The following is an 8,088-nucleotide window of genomic DNA, read 5'->3' as shown; positions in this document are numbered from 1 at the left end:
CAGCATCAGACCTTGCTTCTATCACCAGTCACATCCACAGCTGGGTATTGTTTTTGCTTTGGCTCCATCCCTTTATTCTTTCTGGAGTCATTTCTCCACTGATCTCCAGTAGCATATTGGGCACTTACTGACCTGGGGAGTTCCTCTTTCAGTATCCTATCATTTTGCCTTTTCATACTGTTCATGGGGTTCTCAAGGCAAGAATACTGAAGAGGGTTGCCATGCCCTTTTCCTGTGGACCACATTCTGTCAGACCTCTCCTCCATGACCCACCTGTCTTGGTTTGCCCCGCGGGCATGGCTTAGTTTCATTGAGTTAGACAATGCTGTGGTCCTAGTGTGATTAGATTGACTAGTTTTCTGTGAGTATGGTTTCAGTGTGTCTGCCCTCTGATCCCCTCTTGCAACACCTACCATCTGACTTGGGTTTCTCTTACCTTGGGCGTGGGGTATCTCTTCAGGGCTGCTCCAGCAAAGCGCAGCCACTGCTCCTTACCTTGGATGAGGGGACCTTAGGTAACATGCAAATTGATAAGAAATAGGAGGGAAGGGGGCTGGGCACAACCTTTGAAAGAAAGACATAGCCCAAGGGCACAACATAAACTGCTTAGAACCAAATGGGTCCAAGATGGCAGACAAGTCAACTTGTCTAGACCTTCATCCTCAGAATAGGCTCATTGTAACACATTTATAAGCTAAATGACATAGTCAGAGGCACCATGACAGATCCAAGGTCAACCTTCAAAGACCAAAATGTGGGCAGTGGGCCAACCCCTGGAAATCTCCACCCCCTTCTCCCAAATAGTTGGAATAATCTGCCCACTCATTAGCCTATGAAATGACCCAGCCCATGAAAGCTAACCACACCACACTTTGAGGCCCCCACACTCGCCCTCTGCCATGGCCTACACTCTGTTAGTGGAGCATGTTTCTCTCTGAATAAACTCTATTTTTTACCTATCACTTTGTCTCTCACTGAATTCTTTCTGTGATGAGATGCAAAGAACCTGAGCCTCAGTAAGTCCAGACACCAGCTGAGTGGTTCTAATTAAAAGATCATGGGTTCAAGTCCCGAGGAGGGTTTTGTCTGGGTTTGAATACCAGCACATGGGCTCACGTTCCATTCTGAGTTAAACAGTTTCACGTATAGCAGACTCAGGACCACCTCCAAAGCAGCCCACTCACCCACACAAGTTTGAAAACCTCTGTCCCACCGGATACTCACTTTGTCGCATGCAGAACTGAAGCTTGTTTGCATTTTGTTGGCAGCTCCCCACAGCATGTGGGATCTTAGTTCCCTGATGAGGGATCAAACCCTTGCCCCCTGCAGTGGAAGCATGGAGTCTTCACCACTGGACCTCCAAGGAAGTCCCAGAGTTGCAGCTTCTGTGTTCCCTTCTCAGAGTTATCCAAAATAGTGTATTTGGGGAATAGCCTCTGGCTCACGCTTTTTTTTTTTTTTTTTAAGATTTATTTATTTGCTTGTTTTTGGCTGTGCTGGCTCTTTGTTGCTGTACTTGGGCTTTCTCTAGTTGAGGTATATGTGCTTAGTTGCTCCCAGGTACCTGGGATCTGCCCAGACAGGGGATCGGACTCATGTCCCTTGCATTGCAAGGCAGATTCTTAATCACTGGAGCACCAAGGAAGCCCTGGCTCACATTTTTACACTTTAATTGTCTCTGTGTGTGTCCATCAAAATATGTCATACTGTTTTGCTTTTCAAATCTACCAAAACAGCATATTTTAATTACTGTCCCATAACTTGCTCTTCTCACTCAATGTTCTATCTTCAAGGCCTTATTTGATATATGCGGACCTAATTCATTCACTTGGGCTTCTGTTTATTATGAAATTGCACCACTGGATGACTATGTCACAGTGTATTTCGGCATTTCCCCACGGGATGGACATATATATATGAGTCACAATCTGCTAGGCATGGTTCTAAGTGCTTTACAAATTCTCGTTCATGTATCCTCATAGGTTGCATCATTTCCACCTTCATTTTACAAATGAGGAAACTGAGACACAGAGAGGCTAGCTAACCCACTCAAGGTCACACAGGGGATAAGTGGCAGAACTGAGATTCAAGCCCAGATGTGTCTCTCGCATCAGAGTGTTTCTCCTGAGCTGTGCTGGTGTTTTAGGTGCTCCCCACAGGGGCGCAGAGTCGACAGCATGCATGCACTGTGAACGTCTTACTGTACTTATCCTTATGCACATGAGCAGAGGTTCTTTTCTGGAACTGAGATTGATGGGTCCAGACGAGATCTCTCATTGTGATGAGTTCTTACGGCATTAACTAGACTGAGGAATAAAGCATCAGAGGAACAATTCTGAGGCTTTGACAGAATTCACAGCAGTTAAATAGTGCTTCGATATTTTATCCAGCTTTTAACCACAGGCTCTTTTCTGTCACTGTCATCATGCAAGAGGTGCTTAATAGATTATCAGATACTTTGCAAGAAGACAGAGTGGCCCACGTCCAATCAGCAACTCTTCTGAACTGCTTCATTCTCATCACAAATGCACTTTCACACAACCATACGTTGCTGTGTGCTCCATTTAGGAACTGAACAATTCCTCTGTTTAATTTCAGCCCATAAATTTCACTTATTAGTCTGCTAAACCACTTAGAGGATTCTGTATTACTCTATATATCATTCTATACACTGGCCTAAACCAACGATTTTGAGCACATTTTTGTAATATTACTACAGTAAGAACAGAAGCTTTTGGTTTTGTAAACAGCCAGCACAAGTGGTCTAAGTCTTTGAGGATGGTTGTGGAGGTTCTCTCTTCCCACTGTCTTATCCAGGGACAAAGTAGAGCACCCTTGTCTGAAAAGGATCAACACACATGTTGCTGTCATAACCAAGGGGACTCATTAAATTCAACAAATAAAATTGTGTTACAGATGAGATGTCCCCAGTGAGTCAGACATGAAATGGAAATAGAATTAGGAGCATTTTGTTAATCTTTTCTGAAGCCTTTTTGCTTTGGCTGAGTCTGAAACAGCAAACACACGGACTAGGACGTGCATCTCAGAAATGGTGAGGTCCAAGCTTGATGTTTCACCTCCTTTGGTTCATTCCTGGGCTGCTTCAGCAGGGGACCAGGGGAAGAACTGATTTGTGAGTCTGATGCAGATACATCCTGCCTCCATGGGCTTGTGTTTGAAGGCTAGCTCTCAGATCATCAGTAGAGTGGTCCTGAGACAAGGTGGCACCTAAAACCTGGGATTCTTTGTCACCTGGACAAACATTTCCTTGAGCAACAAAATACAAAGAAACTACAGGGGACTAAAAATAACTGCATGCATGCCCAGTTGCGGCAAATTATGAGTAAGAACACACAAAAAGACCAAAAACCCAACTGCCATTTCTGAGGAGTCTGGAGTGAAAGCAGGGAACTGCACATGACCCCTGCACACAGCACCACCAGGGGGGTGGACAGACCACCTAAGCCACACCTCCATCCCCACCCCCAGGCCCGCCCCCACCCTCACTCCATTTAAGGACCCACCCCAACCTTCACTTCATCTCAGAAATCAACCCACTCCCTCTCTAAGCTCCCTCCTGCTACAGCTCAAGTCCCCACAATGCCTCGCCTGAATTCCTCTACTGGCCTCTTATTAATTTCTATTGATTAAAGGATCCAAGAACCTCAGAAGTAATAATCACTTAGTCTCTGCAAACTGTCATTTCCTAATTTATAAAATGGGGCTAATACCATTTCCTCAGTTAATTAGGGAATTCTTGTATCAATTCAACATTTACTGAGTTCTCCAAATTCCTGTTCTCAAGTTGCTGGCAATCCAGTAGGGTAATAGAGGCCTGTGATTGTGCATATGTGTAATGCCAGGGAGGACATCTTAATTTCCTAGCAGGTCACGAGAGGCACAATTTTATTGGGTAGATACTGTGATACTCCCTTTCAAGGGAGAACTCCAGTACCTGTAGGTGAACTGGTGCCTTGAACTGAAAGAAACTAACAGCGCTACTTTGTGTGGAACACGAAAAGGGAGGCATCTGTTCCTGGGACGAAGAAGGGAGGAAGGGACCCTGTCCTGCATGGGGGAGGAGTAACAGGAGCACCCTCAGTTGGTGGAACAAACTTGTCCAAAGGGACATACAGAATCAGCCGTGATACAAAACCTTCCTCCATCCATCACTCCTGCCAAATCTCCAGAAAAATTGACATTGACCACTAGTACTTTCAGAGCGAAAGGGATTCTCTTTTGGAGAATTCAAAGGCAACCAGTCCTCTTAGTGAAAGTTGCTCAGTCATGTCTGACTCTTCGCTACCCCATGGACTGTAGTCCATGGAATTCTCCAGGCCAGAATACTGGAGTATTCCACGGGATCTTCCCAACCCAGGGATCGAACCCAGGTCTCCCTCATTGCAGACTGATTCTTTACCAGCTGAGCCACAAGGGAAGCCCAAGAATACTAGAGCGGGTGGCCTATCCCTTCTCCAGCGGATCTTCCTGACCCAGGAATTGAACCTGAGTCTCCTGCATTGCAGGCAGATTCTTTACCAACTGAGCTATCAGGGAAGCCCAGTCCTTTTAATTATACATAATACAAAAGTGGTTTTCAAGGTGGAGGTCAGGATCCACTGGTGCATCTGAGGGCAACTTAGTATGCATGCCCAGAACTTAACAAGTATATATATATGTGTGTGTGTGTGTGTGTGTCGGAGAAGGCAATGGCACCCCACTCCAGTACTCTTGCCTGGAAAATCCCATGGGCAGATGAGCCTGGTAGGCTGCAGTCCATGGGGTCGCTAAAAGTCGGGCACGACTGAGTGACTTCACTTTCGCTTTTCACTTTCATGCATTGGAGAAGGAAATAGCAACCCATTCCAGTGTTCTTGCCTGGAGAATCCCAGAGACAGTGGGCCCCCATCTATGGGGTCGCACAGAGTCGGACACGACTGAAGCGACTTAGCAGCAGTGTGTGTGGGCATAACAAAACATAAATATAAAATATTTTTTATATAATAGAACAAAAATATGTAATAGAACAGAATGGAAAAGATCAGGGAAACTTGCACAGAGTAAATGTAAGAATACTTCTTGAAACATTTGTATGTGTCTTAGTCTAGTTGGGCAGCTTGTAATCAATAGAAACTTATTTCTCATAGTTCTAGGGGCTGGGAAGTCCAAGATCAGAGTGCCAGCATGGTTGGATGAGGGTCCATTTCCTCATTCACAGCTAGTGCCTTTTTTCTCCCTTAATTTTTATTACAGTCTAGTTGCTTTACACAGAGAAGGCAATGGCGCCCACTCCAGGACTCTTGCCTGGAGAATCCCAGGGACAGGGGAGCCTGGTGGGCTGCAGTCCATGGGGTCGCTAGGAGTCGGACACGACTCAGTGACTTCACTTTCACTTTTAACTTTCATGCATTGGAAAAGGAAATGGCAACCCACTCCAGTGTTCTTGCCTGGAGAAGCCCAGGGACGGGGGAGCCTGGTGGGCTGCCGTCTATGGGTTCGCACAGAGTTGGACACGACTGAAGCAACTTAGCAGCAGCAGCAGCAGTTGCTTTATAATGTTGTGTTAGTTTCTACTGTATAGTAAAGTGAATCAGCTTTTCGTATACATATCAGTTCAGTTCAGTTCAGTCGCTCAGTCGTGTCTGACTCTTTGCGACCCCATGAATCGCAGCACGCCAGGCCTCCCTGTCCATCACCAACTCCCGGAGTTCACTCAGACTCACGTCCATTGACTCTGTGATGCCATCCAGCCATCTCATCCTCAGTCGTCCCCTTCTCCTCCTGCCCCCAATCCCTCCCAGCATCAGAGTCTTTTCCAATGAATCAGCTCTTTGCATGAGGTGGCCAAAGTACTGGAGTTTCAGCTTTAGCATCATTCCTTCCAAAGAAATCCCAGGGTTGATCTCCTTCAGAATGGACTGGTTGGATCTCCTTGCAGTCCAAGGGACTCTCAAGAGTCTTCTCCAACACCACAGTTCAAAAGCATCAATTCTTCGGCGCTCAGCCTTCTTCACATATCCCCTCTTTATTGGATTCCTTTACCATTTAGGTCACCCCAGAGCACTGAGTAGAGTTCCCTGTGCTATACACGAACGGTAAATGCTGGCGAGGATGTGGAGAAAAGGGAACCCTCTTGCACTGTTGATGGGAATGTAAATTGTTACAGTCATTGTGGAGAATAGTATGAAGGTTCCTTAAAAAACGAAAAATAAAGCTGGTGCCTTTTTTGCTGTGTCTTCACACGGTGGAAGGGGTTAGGGATCTCTCTGGAGCCTCTTTTATAAGGGTATTAATCCCATTCACAAGTGTTCCACCCTCAAGGCTTAAGTACCTCCTAAAGTTCCCCATCCTATCCTCTTTGGGGGTCAGGGTTTCAACATCTGCATTCTGGGGTCCCACAAAGATTTTAAACCATAGCAATATGTATGTCCTGAGTTGCAATATAAAATATATTTCTTTTTGTGGACCATGGTAAAAAAAAAAGTGAGAAAGCACTACAGTATAATTATTATAGTAATTAATACAGTATACAGTATTGTATACATAGTAATTGATACAGTATACAGTACTGTGTATATAGGAATTAATACAGTATATAGTATTGTATATATAGTAATTAATACAGTATATAGTATTGTAATTATAATAGTAATCTTGACAGCTCACTCTGCCAGATGCCTAGAGTCTTTATAAGAGGAGTCTTGACACCCTTGTCATCGAAGTACTATTTACAGTTGCCAAGGGGTAGAAGTAACCTTATGTCCATAGAGGGATGAATGGATAAACAAAGTTATGCCCGTACGATGGGATATTATTCAACCTTAAAGCAGAAGGAAATCCTGGCCTTTACCACAACACAGATGAACTTTGAGGACATGATGTTAAATGAAATAAGCCAGGCACGTTAGAACTGCAGGATTCCACTTCTATGATGCATATCTAAACGAATCCAAGTCACAGAAAGAGAAAGTACGGACTTCCCTGTGGCTAAGACTCCCTGCTCCTAATGCAGAGTGGCTGGGTTCAATTCCTGGTCAGGGAACTAGATTCCACATGCCGCAGCTAAAGATCCCGCATGTCAACTGAAGATACCACATGCTTCAGCAAAGACCCAAAGCAGCCAAATAAATAAATAAAATGAAAATAACTATCAAAAACTATTTTAAAAAAAGAAACAGGAAGTAAATGGGGATTGCCAGGGGCTGGGGAGGCCAAGGGGAATCAGGAATATAGAATTTTAGCCATGCAAGATGAAAAAGTTCGAGAGGTCTGATGAACAACAGAACATGCATATAACGTGCTATAGCGTATACTTAAAAATTGTTGAGGTTAAACTTCTGTTTTGTTTTCTAACACATACACACTTACATCTGTGGAGAAGGAAATGGCAAGCCACTCCAGTATTCTTGCTTGGGAAACCCCGTGGACAGAGTCTGGTGGGGCACAGTCTATGGCGTTGTGAGTCTGACATGACTTAGCGACTAAACAACGGCGAAACACACAACAGGAGTCTTCACTCAGGTTCCCCACCGCGGGGATGAACAGTTCCTACCTTCCTGATTCTCCCACTTGTCTGTCTGCTTTCAAGGTCCTTTGGATCTTTCTTGGCATCTCCGCTGAGCCCCCTTAGACAGCCCTCTTGCCCTGGGGTTTGTCTTTGATTTGTGGAAACTCCACTGCCCGTCGGAGGCCACCCCGGCCTCCCAGGCCTGAGGGAAGCTCGCCTGGCAGGCTGGTAAGAAAGAGCATTGCCGACACCCTGGGCACGCGCATCCCCTGCCTCACCTGCATCACCTACTTCACTGCGCAGCCTGGTCACAGCCTCCCCTCCACATCTCCCCAAACATGGAAAACACCTGAAAAGGTCCCGGGCACTCTGCTTCTTTCTCTCTCCACTTTCCACCCACTTGCTTCCTCCTGGTAAGAGGACTGTCTGCTCCTCGAGGATATGTGAGCTCAGGGCCACCTGGAGGGTCACGTGGTCCGCCATGGGTCCATGGCTCTGAGGATCCTCAGCAGCCGCCCTAACAAAGATCAACTGAAATGGAAGGGAGGGAAGATGGAGATAAGGTCAGGGGGGATACTCAC

The sequence above is a fragment of the Budorcas taxicolor genome, chromosome 5 (genome assembly GCF_023091745.1).
Source record: "Budorcas taxicolor isolate Tak-1 chromosome 5, Takin1.1, whole genome shotgun sequence".
In the NCBI taxonomy this organism is placed as follows: domain Eukaryota; kingdom Metazoa; phylum Chordata; class Mammalia; order Artiodactyla; family Bovidae; genus Budorcas; species Budorcas taxicolor.
This window is presented reverse-complemented; position numbering follows the sequence as displayed.